The 21,875-nt window shown below is 41.3% G+C and overlaps 1 protein-coding gene across 11 annotated transcripts in view; it reads right to left on the bottom strand.

The window, feature by feature from the left end:
• The window catches only part of SPECC1 (sperm antigen with calponin homology and coiled-coil domains 1), a 296,321-nt gene extending 277,949 nt beyond the window's left edge, over positions 1 to 18,372 (bottom strand). For all 11 annotated transcript variants that reach the window (XR_008997143.1, XM_057500817.1, XM_036920665.2 and 8 more), the window contains exon 1: positions 18,292 to 18,372. The gene's annotated coding sequence lies outside the window, so the exon portion shown is untranslated. The remainder of the gene's footprint in view (positions 1 to 18,291) is intronic.
• Between the last annotated feature and the right edge of the window lie 3,503 nt (positions 18,373 to 21,875).

Below are 21,875 nucleotides of genomic sequence, written 5' to 3'. Positions count from 1 at the left end.
AAAGCAATGTAGAAAGAAATTAAAGGATATCTAAATAAATGGGAAAATATCCTATATTCACAGACTAGAAGACATTGTTAAGATGGCAATACTCTCCAAATTGATCCTCAGATTCAACGTGCTCCCTATCAAAATCCCAGCTGACTTCTTTGTAGAAATTGACAAGCTGATTCTAAAATTCATATGGAATTGCAAGAGGCCAGAATTGCCCAAACAATCTTGAAAGATAAGAACAAAGACTCACAATTCCTGATTTCTAAACTTACTGCACAGCAACATTAATCAAGATAGTGTGGTACTGACACAGGATAGACACATAGATCAATGGAAAAGACTTAAGAGTACAGAAATAAACCCAAGCTTACATGGTGAACTAATTTTAAAAAAAAACGTGCCAAGACCATTCAACAGGGAAAGAACAGTCTTTTCAACAAATGGTTCTGGGACAACCAGATGGACACACACAAAAGAAAAAGTTGAACCCTCACACCATACATAAAAATTAATTCAAAATGGATCAAAGATTTAAACGTAAAAGCTAAATGATATTTTGCAGAAATACAGGTATCAAATCATTATGTTGTATACCTGAAACTAATATGTCAATTATACCTCAATTTTTAAAAAAGAACTAAAACTATAAAACTCTTAGAAAAGAATTTTACCCTCTTAGGGATAAATCCTAAATAACTAAATTTGGCAAAGAGTTCTTACCAAAAGCACAACAAAAATAAAACTAGGTGAATTGGACTACATGAAAATTTAAAACTTTTCTGCTTAAAAGAATGCCATCAAGAAAGTGAAAAAACCTACTGAATGGGAAAAACTAGTTGCAAATCATGTACTTTAAGGGTTTAATATCCAGCATATATAAATAAAATAATAATAATTTTAAAATTGGCAAAAGACTTGAATATATCTTTCTCTTAAAAATATATATAAATGGCTAATAAGGAAATGAAAAGATGCTCAACATCAGTAGTCATCAGGGAAATGTACACCAAAAGCACAGTGAGATTCCACTTCACACTCACTAGGATGGCTAGCATTACATCAGATAATAAGAAATGTTGACAAGGATGTGGAAAAATCAGAACCCTTATTCACTGGCTCATGGGAATGTAAAATAGTGCAGCCACTTTGTAAAACAATCTAGCATTTCCTCAAATTATTAAATTTAGAGTTACTATATGACCCAGCAATTCCACTCCCAGATGTGTGTATTCTCAAGAAAAATGAAAACATGCATCCACATAAGAACATGTACATGGGTATTTATAGCAGTATTACTCTTAATAGCAAAGATGGTAAAAACACCCACTGATGAAGGGACAACTGACAGTACATTCATAAACTGGAATATTATTTGTCCCTGAAAAGGAGTCATGTACTACCACATGCCACAACATGGATGGACCTTGAAAATATTATGCAAAATGAAGCCAGTCACAAAGACCATGGTATGATTCCATTCATATGAAATGTCCAGAATAGGGAAATCCATAGGGACACAAAGTAGATGTAGCTTAGGGCTTGGCAGTGGGGGGAGGACTGCGAGTGTATTAGTTTACTAGGACTGCCACAACTCAGTGCCACAAACTGGGGGCTTATTTATTCCCTCACAGTTCTGAGGGCCAGGAGGCTCAGATGAAGGTGTGGGCAGGGCTGTGAGGGAAGGACCTGTGCCAGGCCTCTCTCCAGGCTTGTAGCTGGCAGTATTCTCCCTCTGCCCCTTGACATCACCTTCCCTCTGTGTGTCCAGATTTCCTCCTCTTACTAGGACACTAGTAATACTGGATTAGGGCCCTCCCTAATGACCTTACTATAACTTAATTATCTCTGTAAAGACCCTATCTCCAAATACAGTCATATTCTGAGGTTAAGATTTCAACATGAATTTGGGGGTGGCTAGGACTTCAATATGAATTTCTGGGGGAGACATCATTCAGTCCATAATAGGGAGTTAGGGAAGTGACTGCTTAAGGGTACTGGGTTTCTTTTAGAGGTGATAAAAGTGTTTTTAATTCATCTGTGCTAATGGTTTTACATATGTGTGAGCATACTGACACCACTGAATTGTACTCTTTCCATAGGTGAATTGTATGGTATGTGGATTATATCTCAATAAAGCTGTTTTGTTCTTTTTTTAAGTGGAGGGAAAATACAAGTGCAGTAAAGGAAGCATTTTCAGCAAAGGGTGCAAACTGGAGAGAACAGGAAGCAGTCCACCTGGATCCACGGAAGCCTGGGCTGGCCTCCCCCGGGACACACAGAACGCTGCTTCACTGGTCCTCAAGCAGGGGATGCTGCTTCTCTTGTGAAAGTGGGGGGAAAGGAAGAAGCCCCCAAAGAGAAAGGAATTTGAAAAGGTTACCAAATAGAAACCACTCACAGCATAAACAGTGCCTGTAGTTAACCCTGAGAGGAGCTAACAATGCATCCTTCACTCAGAGAGAGAAAAACAAATGACCTCTCTTTGCCATCCTTGCTGCCTGATGGCAAGAAAGAAGTATAGAGCACTAGCTCAAGGCCAGGCCTGCTCCTCCCTTCCCTACCCACCTCCTCTGCACGCTTTCCTCTCCTTTCTACTGGTTCCCTTCCCTTCTGGCTGATCCATTCCAGTCCTTCAGGATCCCCTTCCTGTTCCTAATTTTAAAGGTTAGGGTTCCCTGGGAGTCTAGTCTCAGTTCCCTCCTCCTTCCCACCTCTTCCCAGGCTATCTTATCCACTCTAGGGGTTTTAACTTCCAAGAATAGACTTGTATTCCCAAATCTACATCTACCTTAAGCCAGAGACCTAGACTCCCAACTGTGTAACAGACACCCCCATGCAAATGCCACATCTCTAGTGGATCATTTTCTCCAGACCCTGTCTTAGTTTAGGGTCCCCCAAATCTACCTCCTTAAGGTAACAGCAATACTTGGGAAGCAATACCAGAAAACTCAGGCAGAGTGAGAGGGTGGGATGGAATGAAAGGCAGCCAACGAAGTATGTTTCATAAAGCATGTTACCACTGTGGGCTTCTGAAGCTTGATCCCACTGGGATCTCTGACAACTAGAACATAAAACACCCACCTTAATTATCTCACTGGAGGAGCATGGAGCTGGGGAGTTATCCACCAACTCCATCCTGGGGGCTGCAAGGGTGGTAGTTTCCTGGCACTTTCACTCTGCTCTTCTAGGTTGCAAAGTGGGCATCAGGAAGCCCCGAGGCAAAGAAACGCAGGTGCTAACAGTTGGGAGTCAAGCCAGCATTCACAAAAGTGGTGATAGGAAGGGGATAAGGGTAGGGTACCCACACTTCTGCTACCTGCCCAAATCTGGAGCTCCTCTTGGGTGCCCTGTCGTGGCTGGTATCACCAAGCCAGAGAAAAAATGGTGTCAAAACCAGCTCTTCCTTCTCTTTTACCCCACACCCAGGCCCCTGAGGATTCTGTACTCTGAATGGCATATCCTTTCCTTTCTGCCAAAGCCTTGGCCTTCATGTCCTCTTTACCTAACTGGCTTTCCTGCATTCAGCCTTCTCCTCTTGTCTGTCCTCTAAAAGTTGCCAACATGACATTCTACAATGCAGATCCGTTTACACACCCGGTGAAAAATACTTCAGTGGTTTCCATGGGGTACCTGAACAGCCGAATTCATAGAGAAGAAAGTAAAGGGTGGTTGTCAAGGGCAGAGGGGCGGGGAGTGGAGAGGTAGTGTCTAATGGGAACAGAGTCTCAGTTTGGGAAGATCAAAGTTCTGGAGATCAAGGGTGGTGATGGCTGCACAACAATGTGAGAGTGTTTAATGCCCTTGAGCTGTATGGAAAATGTTTAGGGAGGTAATTTTTGTTATGTATTTTTACCACAATAAAAATATTTGAATACTGCCTAAAGAATAGTCCAAGCATTTTACCACAACAACTGGGCCCTGTCCTCTAGCCCTTGTCTTCCCTTCAGCCTCATCTCCTATCATCCCAGCTTCAAGCTTCACTTCCCAGCATTCCAGCTCCATGTGGTTTCCAGAACACCTCTTGCTTCTCCATACCTGTTCGCCTTTGCACTTTCTGGTTTCTCTTTCTCGAGGGTCATGCTCATTCCTCTTCATTCTTCAAAACTCAGTCATTCACTTGTTCAACAATTACTTACTGGGCCTGTAATTTTCACCTGGGGAAGCACAGTGTGGTGAGAAAGGCAGAGTGGGAACCTATGACCTGCTGTGTGAGTGAACAGGGGCCTCAAATCTAAGAGGAAGGTCTCGCCTCACCTGGGAAGGTCCAGGGAGCTGAAGCCTAATCACCTCCTCCTGCACGGAACCCTCTGACAAGGTTATCCTCTCTTCTCTTGGTGCTACTTCTGAGCCTTGTATAAATTTTAATTCCTGCACATCCCACGTTGTTTATAATCATTTTATAAGCTTCTGTATTAGTCATGATTCTCTAGGTTGCATGTGACATTGAACTAATCTTAATTAGCTTTACAAATAAAGAGGGGTGGGATTACCAGCTTCCATAAATAAAACTGTAGAAAATAGAGGTGGATGTGGTATGAGGACTAGGGAGTTCCAGGGACACCTACTCCCCATGTCTTTGTGTGTGTTTCCTTCATTCTGTCAGTGGCAGTTATGGGTTCAGGCAGCACCAGGTTCTTTTAATTAATGAACTGCACAAATACCATAGTCCATCAATTCTAACAGACATATTTCAAGCTCCCTGAAATCAGCTGCCTCTTATAATTGCCTTAGGGTGTCAATGTCTAAAAGGGTGCAAAATTGGTCAGTTAAAGAATAAGCTCACCAAAAAGTATAGGCCCTTGGTTTTCATTCCAGATGGACTCATGGATAACTGAAATCTTATAATAGGTCAGCCTGTAAACCAGGCAAGGACAATCAAAGGAGAAATATGAGTGCTGGTTTTTAACACTTCTGTTGATAATGCCAGTTAAGATCAAGTAAGTGTCAACATCAAATTTTCAGAATAGATGTCATGAGCTCAAAAGAAAATCCTGGAGATAACTGAGGAACCCTTTTACAACCAATATATGACCAGCATTCTCGATGGCTGAGGGGATGTTATCTGTGGAAAAATCACAGACATAAATGACTTGAAATCATAAAGTGATTCAAAAGAGAAACTCCAAATGTGAGGAAGTTTTAGACATAACCAATTAATTTCAGTTTTCTTTTTTATATGTGTACAAGAATAATATGTGAAATAAATTGATGAAATAAAAGATCTAAAAGATCTTTTAATAAATCTAAAGCATACAAAATAAGAAACATCATGTCATAGTTTGACAGTAGTTTTTCCTATTGAGTGGAATACAAAATAATTGTTTTAAAATGGATGGCATCTTAGATTTTATAAAATCGTATTTATTGGGCTCTTGCTATGCACTAAAGCCACTCGCTGAAGGAAACCAAGCAAGTGTGCATGGAGCTCATACTCCTTACAACACCAGAGCACGAAGGGGGCCTCTTGCTCTACCAGCTCCATTTGAACCAACCCAAAGGAAAGTGATGAGACTGGTTTGGGTGACATGATTACGCTGGAAAAATCTTTGAGAACGGGGAGTGTGAAGTTCTATGATTGTCTCAGTTTGAGGCATCGTCATTCCCTGTGCCTGAAATGAAGTCTACTTCCAGAGGAAGGAAAGAAGGAGCACTGAACAGCAGAAGTTGCGGTCATTTTAATGTCTGTTTGTCTTGTAAAACTGTGGGCAGAAGTAGTGTTCTTGTTCACATTGGGCAGGGTCCAACCAGGAAAACAGAATTCAGAAGAGTTAGTTCAGTAGAGGGAATTTAATATAGGAACTAGTTACAGGGCTTGGGGAAGAATGGGATGGTGAGGCAACACAGAGACTAGCAACAGTGGGACACATCGAGCACACTTGAGGCTGCAGGAAAAGGGAAGGAAGTGGTATCACCAGGGCCCAGAGGCCAGTGTCACTCAGCTGGAGCTGGGAACACCCAGAAACATTGTCCAAAGCAAAAAACAGGGGGAAAATCCCCTGGCTTTTCCCTTCCTCTCACCTTCCAATCTCCCACTAACACCTCTCACTAGCCACCCTTAGCCAGAGGCCGTTGACATTTATTTACTAATTGTCTATGGCTGCTTTTAGCTACAAGGCCATAGCTGAGTAGTTGCAAGAGAGGCTGTACAACCCTGAAGAGCCTAAAATATTTAATATCTGGCTCTTTATAGAGAAAGTTTCCAAATCCCTGGTGTAGGGCTCCCACTCAAATGACTCCATTAAGCCATGGCCTTTTTGTGCATCAAAATAACAGACAATCCAGAAAAGGCTGAAATGAATGAGATTGTTGCTGAAAGCGGTGGACATGTTCAGTCTGTTTTCTGTTACAGTATTGACACTCATCAGTGTCATGAGATACAACAACCCACTCTGTGTTCTCGATTTCAAGTCCGCTTCATCTCATAACCATGCTCATTGAACATCTTTGTGAATATTATCACCATGCTTGTTTATTTTCAAAGCATATAGCAGGGGTTGCTCATGAACTCAAAAGGCTACAGGGATCAGGTGGTCTAGAGAAAGAGTGAGGCCAGCTGGGTTGGGGCAAACTTGTGCCTTTAGCCAATATGGAAATACTACTTACTTAACAGAGGCTAGAAACCTGGGCTTTTATGTGAAATGTCTTGATTATTAAAATGCTGTCAATCAACATATCAAAAGGTAAAACCACATAAGTCCACAGAAAACTGTCGGTATTATCTTGTGACCTGGGGGCAGACTGGTTGTTTTGATGCACAACTAAGGATTTCTAGTCAACAAAGATATCAGCAACAAAGATAACAAGACACATAACATGTTGGGAGAAATTATTTACACAGTAAAATCAACAAGTGGCTAATGTCTAAGATATTCTAGCCAGAAATCCCAATTGAAAAATGGGAAAAGGGCATGAACAGGCAATTTATATTCGAGGGAACTCAAATATAGAAAGATTATAATATATATAAATATAACAAATATATAAAGATACCCTGAAACTCAGTAGCATCAGAGAAATGCAAATAAAAGGAGGCTGCTGAAAATTAGCTGGAAAATGCCAAGTTTTGCAGAGATAAGGGACTTTGGGATCCTGTGAGCTGCTGAGGAAATGTAGGACAGCTCTGAAGAGTGATCGGTGGTACTTGGTTTTATTAAGCACAGGCCCACACCATGACCAGGCTACCCTGCTCCTGAGTCTAAGTCCCAAAGAGAGTCCCAAGTCCATATGGGTCACTTAAAAGAGTTTCATTCAGCATTGCATGTAGTGTCTGGGCATAGGCTTCACTGTGTGTATCTATCACCAGAGTGAGATAGGCAAGATGTGGTGGCTACACAGACCAGATAGTCACATAGCAACAGGGATGAGTCACAAAAACATAGTGGTGAGTGACAGCACTACGAAACAGAGTAAGCTATAATGTGACACCATTTATGTAAATAGAAAATACATGCACACAGAACAGCACATGTTTTTAAGTACACATACAACAAAAGCACATATATTAAACACATTAGAGTAACCGGCCATGGGGGGAAGAAAATGAGAGTAGCGTACACAGGATAAAAAGGAATGAGTGAATAAAGGAACCAAAAAATTCAAGAACCAAGCAAAATAAGAGGTGGGCTTGCATGGACCAGTGAAGTGCTGAATGAAATAATGATTAATTTAATCCCCCACATCTGAAGTCTAAAAACATGGGAGCAGTTGGAAGCAGGTCTACTAGATACAGCCTGGAGAGTCAGGCAGAAAAGAAGGTTTGACCATCTAAGCTCACATCCACATCTAATGACCTCAAAAGCCTTTCAAACTAAAACACTTAATTATACCATCTGCTGCTTGGGAAGACAGAACCAGACAGCCCAGCAGTTCATGTCAGCTTGGTGCTTGCCATCACCATCCTCAGCATGCAACAAAAACCAGCTGCATGTTAGGCAGGGGATAGAATAGAGACTGCTTCCTACTTGCCATAGCTGCTCTTTCAGCAAGCATTAACAGGCAACAACTGTAAGCATGCCACCCTATTAGGGAGGTACAGCGTATAGAGTTAAGGATGATTTGCTGTTGAGTCCCTAGGGAATTCTCAATCCTGTGGGAGATTAAACTCAGGCAAACACAAAGTCAAAGCAAGAAAACTATCTAACACAACCATGGAAGGAAAATAAGTGATGAAATGCCCCGTGAGCAGAACCGTGGCCAGGTTTGGGGAACAGAGACTGAAATGGACAAGGTGATCAGAAAGTTTCTTGGAAAAGCTGTATATTAAGCTGTAGATTTCTGTGTTTGATGATGAGCCACCTATCATGTTGAAGTGACCAAAGACCAATAAACAAAAAATTAAAGCAATTCTCCAAGGTCTGCCACTGATAGCCCTTCAGGGCTGGTTGGCATGCGTCATGCTTTCGTTTCTTCCAAAGTCGGGAAATAGTTCTTTACCCATCATTTGTACCTTAATACTCAAAAATGCTGCTCTCTGCTCACCAAGGGCAAAAAAACACTTGGTAATCTGGCTGGCAGAAGTCATTTCCAGGTATGGTAGCTACCTTTTTCTTTTTTTTTTTTTTGAGAGGGCATCTCTCATATTTATTGATCAAATGGTTGTTAACAACAATAAAATTCTATACGGGGGACTCAATGCACAATCATTAATCAACCCCAAGCCTAGTTCTCAACAGTCTCCAATCTTCTGAAGCATAATGAACAAGTTCTTACATGGTGAACAAATTCTTACATAGTGAATAAGTTCTTACATGGTGAACAGTTCAAGGGCAGTCATCACAGAAACTTTCGGTTTTGATCACGCATTATGAACTATAAACGATCAGGTCAAATATGAATATTCATTTGATTTTTATACTTGATCTATATGTGAATCCCACATTTCTCCCTTATTATTATTATTGTTATTATTATTATTATTATTTTTAATAAAATGCTGAAGTGGTAGGTAGATGCAAGATAAAGGTAGAAAACATAGTTTAGTGCTGTAAGAGGGCAAATGTAGATGATCAGGTGTGTGCCTATAGACTAAGTATTAATCCAAGCTAGACAAGGGCAACAAAACATCCATGGATGCAGAAGATTTCTCTCAAAACAGGGGGGGTGGGGTTCTAAGCCTCACCTCTGTTGATCCCCAATTTCTCACCTGATGGCCCCCCTGCGACTGTGCCTGTCTTAGGTTGTTCCTCCCTTGAGGAATCTTACCCATCTCTGGCTGGTAGCTACCTTTTTCTATGGAAACTAGGATGAGGATTTTGCAGAAGAGTTAACATAGCAGGCCTGAGGCTGCAATTTCTTAAAAAGGCCTGCTTGCAGGTTGGCCCTTGGCTGGCGTCAAGGAACTTAGATCCTAGGAGGGTTCCTACCATTTGCAGAACTGATGAGAGTGGCTCACTGTGCCTAAATTGTTGGCACAAACACTGTGGTTTATGCTGAGCACCTGCTTTCCTACTGGGGGTCTGGAGTTTTGGTACGTGTTAGGCAGAGGTGCCTACATGGCCAGCCCCTGTAAAAACCCTGGGCCCTGAGTCCCTAGTAAGCTTCCCTGGTAGACACGTCACCGTTATTCTCACAACTCACTGCTGGGGATTTAAGCGCAACTCCACTGGGGGAGGGACACTTGGAAGCTCGCATCTGGTGTCCTCAAGACCTGGCCCCATGCACCTTTTCTCTTTGCTGGTTTTGTTTTGTATCATTTCACTGTAATAAACCTTGAGAATGACAATCTACTGAGTCCTGCAAGATCTCCTAGTGAATCACCAAACCTGGATGTGGTCTGGGGACCCCTGGCATAGAGATACATTCTAAATAAAAAAGAATACTGGAGATTTGACCAAGATCATGGACTAAACACATACTTACTTCTGCTTTCTGGTTGGCCTAAAATCCTATGGAATGGCAAAAAAAAATTTTTTAAACACTAAATCAACAAGAGATTTGGAAAACAAGAAATAATGCCACCGGCCAACTAGAATACCTAAGAAATTTCTGAACAGTAAAGAGTACTCAGCATCAGACCACCTGGGCAAACCACAGTCTGATACAAGCTTGGGAGGAGCTGTCATGCAGTGGAAAATGGTAATGGGTTTTAGGCTCCAAATCAGCAAAAAGAAAGAGGGGCAGGGATGCAAGGAGACAGTGTCATGTGCTGGAGAACTGCCGTCATAGTAGGTGGGACTGCTGGACCCTTCCCCCCACATACTGGGCAGCCTGCAACAAACGCTCCCTCACCTGGAATATACACCTCACTCAGAAGCATGCCACAAACCTTCCCCAGGCACCAGGAGCAGCCTAGGAAAACAGACAGGCAGGAAAATGTCATGAAATGGAGACACCAAGTCAACAGGAGAACATGCACTCAAGGAAAGAGAGTTAACAAAGCATGTAGAAGAAATTAATAGATTTTCCTTGGGAAGATTTGAGGGGATACTGTATCTATGAAAAGCAAGCAGCTACCCACAGTCTCTCAATACGTTGAGAAATAAAATAGCAAGGTGAATATGTAGAATAAGGCTATTATTTGTACAAAAAAAAGAAGGAATTAAGGATCGAATTCATATTTGTGTGTATTTTCACAGAAATACTTCAGAGAGACATGTAAGAAATGAGTAACAATGGTTACCTGCTGGTGGGATGAGGAAGAACTGGGTAGATGAGGGGAAAGGGGTGGTTGGTAGGGGGGGTCTTTCATTTATTTCATAATATAGTATGATTTTTGAACACTGAATATCTTATCTAGTCCAAAAAATTGACTTTGAAAATTGAATACATGATAATCAACACTGAAAAACCCCCAACAGATGGGCTGAATTGTTCACTGGATAAAACCAAACACTAATGCAGCCCGTAAAGATAAGGGGACAGAACATTTGAGAGGAAAGTCAAGAAACATGAAAGTCATTGAGAAATTCTAATGCCCATTTGACAGTGATTCAGAAGCAGAAGACAAAGAGAATGGAAGTAAGGAAATACTCAAAGAGCAACTCCCCCAGTGCCAAGGATATGCATTAATCTTCAGAACGAAAAGGACACCAAGCACTGGACAGGAAGAACAAGAGACCCACCTCTAGACAAACAGTGAGATTCAGAACACCAAGGAAAAAGAAAAAATTGCTAAGCTTCAGATAAAATTAAAAGGTTAACTACAAAGAAGCAGAATTCAGACTGCAGAGACTTCTCAAAAACCACAGCAGATGCCAGCAGAGAATGCAGAATTATCTTCAAAATTCACAGGTTTTTAACTTAAAATCCTATAACCCGGTCAAGAGTATTCATGTAGAAAAGCACATTAAAAAAAAAACTTTTAAACATTCAAGGGCTCAGAAAGTTTACCACCCAAGGAATCGCTGAAAAAAAAATTACTTAAGGACTCATTCAAACAATAACGAATCCAAAAAGGAGAAAACGAGAGAAAAAACCAATGATATGTAAATAATTGGTAAAACTTTAACTGATGAACAAATAATCAGGAAAACACAATTATTTTTGTATAATGTACAAAAACTCACAATCTCATATGATCTTAATATGAGACAATTAAAATCATGTTAAGATTCTTGCTTTACTCATGGAGAATTCATATATACATGTTATCTTTAAACATCAAGAGAAAAAAATGTTTAGACATGTGTGAAAACTTGAGGGTACCAACAGCGCTCAATTTCATTTATCACCAGGGAAATTCGAATTAAAACCACAGTGTGATACCTACCAGAGTGAAATGGAAAATACTAAAGTCGCCAAGAGTTGAAGATATGCAGTGACCACATATGCTTCTCAGATACATAAGCTGGTGCAACCACTGTTGAAAACTGTCAGTATTTATTAAAATTCCATGCATTCCCTACAACCATTCAATTCCACTCCTAGATATATACTTGACAGAAATACGAAATACATACATTCATTCAACAAAAGATACACACTACTGTGTTCATGGTAGTACTATTCCTGAAAGCCCCAAACTGCAAAGAACCCAACTGCCAATTAGGTACAGTGGAGATCCACACTGCGGATACATACACAGTTGAATATACACAGCAATGAGAATGACCCCCACTCAAGACTGTGGACAAATTTCATGAATATGACCTTAATAGAAAGAATCTAGATGTAAAAGAGTTCATACTGTAGTACTGCTTCTACTGATATAAAGTACAAAAATAGGCAAAATGAATCTATTGTGTTAGAAAATCAGTATATTGGTTTTCCTTGGTGGGGAGCCATATAAGGATGATTCTGGAGTGTTGGCAAGGTTGTTTCCTGCTCTGGTTGTGGTTATATGTGAGTTCAACTTGTCAAATTCATAGAGCTATACACTTAAGATGTACGTACCTGTACACATTTATGTTATACCTTCATAGGAAATGACCCCCAAATTTAAGGGGACCCACCACAAGCAGAGTAGGAATAATATTTATAACTTTCATGTCTTGAGAGGAATGAAATGAAACAAAAATTCAGTTGATTCAGCAAAAGTAGGAGGATGGCAGGAAATAAGCATAAGAAATAGAAAACAAAATAAGATGGCAGAATAACCCCGAAACATCAGGACTCAAAATAAATACATATGGGTTAATGCCACCGATTGAAAAGTCAAAGGCACAGACACCCGTTAAGATAGCGACTATCGAAAAAACAAATCTTGGAGAGAATGTGGAGAGATTGGAACCCTCATGTACTATTGGTGGGAATGTAAAATATAATACAGCTGCTGCGGAAAACAGTATGGCAGTTCCTCAAAAAAGTCAAAATAGAATAACTACATGATCCAGCAATTCCACTTGTGGGTATACACTGAAAGCAAGGTCCTGAAGAGACACTTGTGCACCCATGTTCACAGCAGCATGATTCACAACAGCTAAAATGAAGATGCAACCAAGAAATGAAAACACAAGCAAAATGTGGTAGATAGACACAGTGGAATATTACTCAACCTTAAAAAAAAGATGATCTGATACATGCTACAACATGGAATGACCTAAAGACATTAAGCAAAGTGGAAGAAGCCAGTCCCCAAAAGAAAAATACCATATGAGGTACTTGTATGAGGTCTAGAATAGACAAATTCATAAAAACAGAAAGTAGAGTAGTGGTTACCAGGAGCTGGAGAGGAGGGAGAGTAAGTGGGTAGCTGTTGTTTAATGGATATAGAGTTTAAATTTTGCAAGATGAAAAAGTTTTGGATATTGGTTGCACAGCAATATACCTAATACTAGTGAACTGTACACTTAAAAATGATTAAGATGGGAAGTTATATGTTATGCGTATTTTACCATAATTTCTTAAAGAAAGACAAATTCAAGTAAGAAAAAAATCTAGCTATAAGCTAATCACAAGAGTAACAACTAAAAAGGAAATTGAAAATAAGTGAGTGAAAAAGATATGTCAGATAAATGCCAACAAAAACAAAGCATATGTAGCAATATTAATATCAGACAAATGGAATTAAAAGCAAACATAATTAAGTGACTAATTTTATTCCCCCAAAAGGTACAATTCACCAAGAAAATATAAGAACTGTGAAGCTTTAAGCATCTGAAAGCATAGCTTCAAAAATACAACATAAATATATATATATATATATATATATACATTGCTGTGGTGGCCCGTAAATATACATATTGCAAAAACAAACAGACATAGAACAAAAGAAACCCACGAGGACTCGTAGTGGAAGTCTTTAACACACCTCTGAGAATCAGTAGGTCAAATAGAGAAAAAACAAAGATTTAAGAATATAGGTAACATAAATTATAATTAATATATTTGAGATAAATATATAACTTTGTACAGGGAAGTCACAAAAACTGACAGTTCATTAGACTACAAACTAATTTCTGTATTTAATCTTCATCATTCTCTCAGAAATATGACAAAATAGAGTTCCCAAGACTTTCCAGGTACAAAACATCTTTTGTAATTCTAGGAAAACTAAAAAAATAACTTTGAAGTCAACAGATTAGAGAAACCCAGTGAAGCAAAATTTCAAGAATACAGGTAAAATAAAGGCATTTTCAAATACCATAAAAACAGAAAATCATCACTGAAGGAACTTCTAAAGAATGTACTTTAAAAAAAAAAAGCAGTCCCTGTGTGGTGACCTCCAATGAGTTCTACACAATGGTATAAAGGGCATATAAAAGTGTGGGCAAAGGGTTTGTTTGTGTTTATACAGAGGACCAAAGCCTAATTTGGCTACCCAGAAAATGAACTAAGATACGATATGAAAAAGAACTTCCAACATCAGCACTCTCTGGAAGAGTCATACCAGAAGATGATCATCAAAAAACCTCAACAAAGATCCAGGCGATGCTTCAGTTGTAGCTGCATTCATCCCACCAGTTCCTGGACTTGCCATGGGAATGAAGGAGATATTTAAGCTGGCCTGTGCATACAGTAAAACAACAAATTTGACTGGATCTATACTGTTGGAACTCAACCAAGAATTAGGAGAAGTGCAAGTTGTAGGGCTCCAAAATCTTACAATTACAGACTATCTACTGTTAAAAGAACATATGGGATGTGAACAGTTCCCAGGAATGGGTTGTTTTAATTTGATTTCTCTCAGACTGTTCAAGTTCAGTTGGACAATATCCATCATATCATAGATATATTTTCACAAATGCCTAGGATGCCTAACTGGTTTTCTTGGTTTCACTGGAGATGGCTGGTAATTATAGGTCTGCTTTGGTTATGTAACTGTATTCCTATTATGTTAATGTGTGTGCACAATTTAATTAGCAGTTTAAAACCTATACATGCTTAAGTTACTTTACAAGAAGATATGTCAAAGAAATAATCAATCTTCCCATGTTTTCTTCCATCTGCTACCTCTATAGCTTTTCTTCTTCCTTCCTAATTACAACCCTTAAATAGAATTCATGCCTCATATCGAATTTACCGAGTATCATAATTCTTCCAAGTGGTAAAGATACCTCAAGACAAATGCTGGGCATAGAAGCCACAGGGCATAAATCTGCAAAGAAGTAAAAAGCTAACCTTTTCAAAGAATATTGCTTCTCTCTCACTTACCAACTTTACATTTCCCTGTATGGCCCCAGAAGATGACTGGTTAGCCAGAGACGGGTAAGATTCCTCACGGGAGGAACAACCTAAGACAGGCACAGTCGCAGGGGGGCCATCAGGTGAGAAATTGGGGATCAACAGAGGTGAGGCTTAGAACCCCACCCCCCCGTTTTGAGAGAAATCTTCTGCATCCGTGGATGTTTTATTGCCCTTGTCTAGCTTGGATTAACACATAGTCTACAGGCACACACCTGATCATCTACATTTGCTCTCTTACAACACTAAAATGTTTTCTACCTTTATCTTGCATCTACCTACCACTTCAGCATTTTATTAAAAAAAAAAATAATAATAATAATAAGGGAGAAATGTGGGATTCACATATAAATTAAGTATAAAAATCAAATGAATATTCATATTTGACCTGATTGTTTATAGTTCATGATGCGTGATCAAAACCGAAAGTTTCTGTGATGACTGCCCTTACACTGTTCACCATGTAAGAACTTATTCACTATGTAAGAATTTGTTCACCATGTAAGAACTTGTTCATTATGCTTCAGAAGATTGGAGACTGTTGAGAACTAGGCTTGGGGTTGATTAATGATTGTGCATTGAGTCCCCCGTACAGAATTTTATTGTTGTTAACAACCATTTAATCAATAAATATGAGAGATGCCCTCTCAAAAAAAAAGAATGTACTTTAGAGGGAAGGAAAATGATTCAACAACTATTTGTGATATAAGAAGGAATGCAGAGTGAAACAGGTAAGTATTGACTTAGAAAATAAGTATAATAGTAACAACAGCAATAATGTCTAATCTGAAAAGTTAAAGTAAAAATAGAGCTTGAAGACAAATGGGCAGTGACTATAATAAAAGAATGAGAAGTTCTCTACCTTGTTCAGGAGGAGGACTGACTGATCACATGAATGATATAAGCTTTCAATTCTGAAGACTAGAAGTTGAATAACATAAAATTAAGTAGAAAGATAAGGGACATAAATTAAAGACACAGAAATGTAAAAATCAATAGGGTTAATCATAAATCCAAAAGCTGGCTCTCTGAAAAGACTAATGAAATAAGTAAGCATTAAATAAATCTGGTGAATAAAAAAAGAGAAAAGGTACAACATACAAAAGAGTATGAACAAGAAAGAGAACATGCCACAGATATAGAAGAGTTTATTTGCTTATGGCAGAAAACTATATACAACATATACTGTATACCATATACATACACACACACACCACTATATGCTAACATATATTAAATTTCAATAACCTTAATGAATTTCTGAGAAGATAAAAAGTATTGGACTGACTTTGAAGAAATAGAAAACCTGAGAAAAAATCAATAATCATAGGAAAAAAATTGAAAAGGTGTTAAATACTGATAGCAACTTCTTAAAAAAAACACCACTAGCAACTCAGGCCGTCTGCAGTCAGATTCTGCCAAGCTTCAAGGAAAAGATAATTCTGTTCTGGAGCGGAGAAAATGACGGAAGGTTTCCCAACTTAAGCAGTTGAGGAGCAAAACCCTAATTTTGAACTCAGACAAAAAACGGGGATGGGAAAAGTATGTACCAATCTCACTTATAATATAGCTACCAAAACTCTAAATAAAATGTCAGCTAATTTGAGTCTATCAAACAAACCCAAAGTGCATTTTAAATTATCCCAGGGTTTTAGAGACTGAAAATAGAGCGCTATAATCACCTATGTGAATGATTTCAAGAAGAAAACCACATAGTCATATCAATACATTGCTATCCAAAGCATCTTGGGGGGGAAATCAATAACCACCCCTGACTTTTTAAATTCTTAGTAATTGGGCATAAATGGAAACTTGCTTAATATGATAAGAAACATATTTAGTGAAGATATAGTGGGAGCATTCCCCTAAAACCAAGCCCCAAACAAAAATGTTCTGTTTTACCATAACAGTCAACACTGTAGAGAGGGTAGTCAATCAAAGACAAGAAATAAGAAGTACGAACATTAGACAGACATTTGCTGTTTAACTGATGACAAGATTGTCTACCTAGGACAGCCAAACAAATCAACTGAAAAACTGTCCAAACTGATAGAGTTTAGTATAGCTCAGCTTCAGATCTAGCTTTGGCTACCAAATTAAACGTGTTTGCTTTGAGAGTTAATCATGCAAAGTTATTTTCTGGTAACTAAGATATTAGGATCCACAAACTTTTGCTCCCTTCTCCCTCCCTCATCTTTAACGTTGAAGTAACATCGTGTTTGAAAACAGATAACAAACGTCTTCTGAAACCAAAATTTGTTCTTAAGGGTTGAGTTGTGACTCTACTCAAAAACACTTTATCTCCTGCCTCCAGCCACCGCAGTTACTAAAGGATAAGCATGTCGACCAGTCCAACATAATTCTTCCGATAGAGGGCAAGGAAGAGCAACTTCACAGTAACATTTTTTTCAAACCGTATACTGCTTATTACATAAACTTAAGTGCTGGCAAACATGGAGCTCCCACAAAATAAATATAAGGTATTCAGGGTTAAACTTCCTTAAAAAAAAAAAAACCTAAAAATAATTTTATTTCCAAGATGTTTGGGGACGAGGTTGACCCTGTTGCACTCCTGACAGGCTCCGCATCGCCCGCCAACCCCTAAGCATCCAAACGGTCCCCGGGCTCACCCGGTGCCCTGCGCTGTGGCCCCGCCGCTGACCCGGGAGACGCACAGCGCGCGCCCTTCCCGGCCACCGCAGGGCAAGACGGGGCCCGGAGCTCTGCGGACGCCGAGTCTGGCCAAGGACTACGGTCCCCGACACCGACAGCAGCCGCAGGCAGCACCGGGGTGGGCGCGGGAGGCTTCCGCGGCCCCAGGAGCCCGGGCCGCGCGCACCCACACACCTGTCCCACCGCGGCGAGGGCGCGGGGCGCCTCCCAGGGCCGCAGCAGTCGGGAGTCACCTGGCCCTCGGTCCTGGGCTCCCGCGCTACCGCCCCGGGACCGAAGGAGAGCGAGCGGCTACCTGCCGCTGCCACCTGCGGCGCCATTCCCGCCGCTCCCGGGCGGGGTGGTCAGGACAGGGCAGGATGTTCATCTCGGGTTGGAGGCCGGACCCACTGGGCGGAGGGGGACCCGGGCCACCGCGACGACGACGGCAATGCGTCTTTCCTCTCAGAGGGTCAGTCCTGCGCCCCGCGCCGGGACCCCCGGACCTCTCTGCTCCCGCCCTCCCCGAGAAAACGACGCGGCTGGGGCGCAGAGGGGCGGGTTGCCAGTGCAGCAGTTACTCACCGGCTCCGGTCTGCTCCCGCTGCGCCGCCGCAGCCCGCAGCCGCCGCGGCTCCCAGCGCTCACGGATGCTCGGCGAAAGGTCCCCGGGACCCTACGCGCACCTCCCCAAGCCGCTTCCAGGGGGCGAGCGCGAGCGGTCCCGGGGCAACCTGGGAGTTGTAGTCTTAGGGCCTCTGCATCCTTGCCCTCCGCGGCTCGCTGTCCGCAGGCTGGTGGCTGGCCTTTCTTTCTCGTGCTTCCTCCGTCTCTCTGCAAGGCTCACCTATGCTTCCAGCTAATACATGTTGGGCTGCCCCAGTAGAGCCCTGGGCCCTTTCTCCTCATTCTAGTAGATCAGTGGTTTTCAAAGTATGGTACCAGGACCAAGAGCTACAGCCCTTGGGAATTTGGTAAAAATGCAGTCTCCCACCTAGGTAGGCTATCTGGTTTTTACTTTATTAAAAACCACGGGAGTGGGGCCCAGCAGTCTGTATGTTGCAAGCCCTTCCAGTGATTGAGAACAACCACTCTACACCCCACTCCCGTCCCTGACCAAGGGACCCCATCACACCTATGGCATTAGTTACACACATACTTGTACGTCTCTAAGTACACTGCCGGAGACCCGGACAGCTTGTCCCATCCCAGACCTCCCCTATCCCTACAGCACTCATTGCCCCAATGTTCACCCACAATCTCCACTAGGATGCCTCTGAGACGCTAAAATTCAACAGGATCAAGACCAAACTCAGAATCTTCCCTTCCCTCAATCTAGCTCTTCTCCACTGTGCATTATGTCCACAAGCTGAAACATCACCACTGCATTTATCAACATGGAAATTACTTAAGACGTCAGTGAAAGCTGCAGGAGAGCAATGACAAGACCCTGAGTCATGTTTGAGGGAGTGAGGGTCAGTGAGGAGAGAGGAGTGGAGACAGGGAATATTATCAACTCTTGCAAGGCGTGGTGGGAAGGGAGGGAAAGATAGTGGTGGCTGGGGGTAGAACCATTGCTGAGAGAGGATTTTTTTAAAAGATGTTTAAATACTTATGAAAAGACTCGAGTTGAAAGTGAGCTGCTGACACTGTGGGAGAGAAAACGGTATTTCATACTGTTTGATTCCTGAAAAGATGGTATATATATGAGGGGGAAGGTTGTCATGCCTACGGGGTGCTACAGGCCCTTGAGAGAACAGCAGGCTCAGGTGTTCTAGGGTGTTCTCAGGGAGGTCTGTGTTTTAATCAAGGCAGAGGTGGGGAGGTGGACTACCCCAGAGTGCTTGAGTATGAAGGGAATTTGCAGGCTGTGGGGCTCAAGTTCCAGAGGATTCTAGATCAGGATGGGAAGGATTTGGGAGGCGGATCACAAAGGTGACAGACGAGTACGTGGAGAGTTAGATGAGGAGCAAGAAATTCAGAGCATGATGGGACACAGATGTGAGGTAGTGTCTTTTATTTTGGAAGTTAAAAGATGAAAACAGGGATGAAAAATGAAGACTTGAGCCTCCCGGCCAGAGAATCTGCCTCACTGGGCAGTTGGGGACCGAGCAGACTCCTGACCACGGCAGTGTCAGCAAGCCCAGGACAACAAATTTCCTAATACTGAAATAATGAGTCTTAATGATCATAAATTCCTAATAAAAAACTTAATTTATTCCTGGAATAAATTTACATGCCATTTAAAAAAAATATGCAGCTTGGTTCTCTGTGCTAATACTTAAGTTATTTAGGATTTTTACATTAATATTTGAAAGTGAGAGTGGGCTATAATTTTCTCTTTGAATGTCTGAGGCTTAGTTTTCAGACTCAGTGTTGTGCTCAGATCATTAATGTAAGATAAATTCTAGCTGAAATAAGCAGGCGATGAGAGGCAACAAAGGGCCAGGCAGTTTATTTGAGCGCAATTCCTGGGCGAGGTTCACCAGTCTGAAACACAGGCTGGGGAAGTTGCGCCCAGAAGGGGAGGCGGGGAGTTTTTAAGAGAACAGGGAAGGGAGGGGGAAGTGGGCAGTGCTAGGGGTATGTGGGGAATTTTTTATTGGCTCAGGGTCAGGTGATGGACAACCAGAGGTCTCCTCCTTCCCGATGGAGGGGGTCTGCATTCGGGGTTTGTTGGCACGTCACGGGACTGGAATCCCGGAAGAGCTGTCCATTCCTTCCTTATATGGCACAGAGCTATTTGGTGCTGTCTTTGTTCTGTTTGCACTGTCCTCGCTTTCCTCCCTCCAGTGCCTCCAGCCTTACATTCCAGCCTTTTGGTCATAATGGGCAATGACTCGATCTGGCTACTTCTGGCTGACAAGGGGCGTCGTGGTGGTGGGAGTTTCCTAGCATGTAGTTACATTGCTCTGACTGCAAATATCCTGCCTTGCTTTCTCCAGAGGCTTTCACCTTATTCTGTCTAAGCCTATGGTCCCTGTCTCATTCTCCCCTCTACACACATAGAGACTCTAGCTGCTGCTAGGGAAAAGGGGCTATGACTGCTCTGGCTGCTTCATGCTGAGAGGGGGTGCAATAAAGGGTGCAGCTAGGTCTCCATCACTGGTCAGTTGAGAGGGCCTTGGAAGGTTGGTGCTTCTATTCTGGGTTTCATTTCTATTACTATTTGCAGTTTTGTGGCTTCTAGGCAAGATAGAACAAATTGTTATTAGGTTAAGTAGCAACATCTGGAGTTGGATTTTCTATTCTGGAAGGACAAACTTGACGAGATTAAGAATGCATGGCTGAATATGAGAACTAGAAATATGAAGAGTCTAATTGAGAATCATAGCCAGGTATCATGGGGAAACTAGAATTCTGGATCAAGTTTACATCTCAATGACTAGTATTAGGATTTAGTATAGATAAGACTGCATTATTGAAACAATACTTTTCTCTAAAATCACCTTCATTTTTATTAGAAGTAACCAGGTTAAGAAAATAAGTAACACTTGGCTTTATTATTTGCATAAGTGCAGCAAGAAGAGCAATTGATTACATAGGCTCTTTTAAATATGCTTTGCTGGAACTTTTTGTAAGGAATTTCAGATTGAACTTTTAAGGGCTTCTTGAGGCCAGAAAGCCAAGCCAGACTTGCCATCAGGTTGTGCCTGCAGTACCTGTAGATTTGGGTGAATTCCTCTCTTCTTGAGGTTCCCAAGACATTCCTGAGGTTCCTGCACCTGCCAGAAAGTGACCTTCCTTACTCACCTGGTAAGGCTGCTGGGAACTCTATAGGCAAGGTGCCAGGTCAGTTCTTCTAAGGGGCTTTGTTGGCTTTATAAAGTCAATCTTAGTTCCTTAAAGCTGTCTGTTCATATCTGAGTTTACACACATGTCTCTCAGGTATGACGTTCCAGTCAAAGCCTTGGTAATATAACCAGTGTTTTTAATTGGTCCTCTTACAAGGAAAGCAGATTCTTACTGAACTTGTGCAAATAAACATACTGCCATGAAATATAAAAATAGTCACTGAGAGTTTTTAAATTCTGGAGGGATCAGGTAGAGAGAAAGATAAAGTTTCAATTCTGCTTACAAAGACAGTCATTTACTAAACTGTTGTCAGCTTAAGAGAAAAAGCTTAAAACACTTTATCAACAACATTTTAAACAAAAAGCCACCAAATC

This window comes from Manis pentadactyla, chromosome 4, assembly GCF_030020395.1.
Source record: "Manis pentadactyla isolate mManPen7 chromosome 4, mManPen7.hap1, whole genome shotgun sequence".
NCBI classification, from domain to species: Eukaryota; Metazoa; Chordata; class Mammalia; order Pholidota; family Manidae; genus Manis; species Manis pentadactyla.
This window is presented reverse-complemented; position numbering and strand designations above follow the sequence as displayed.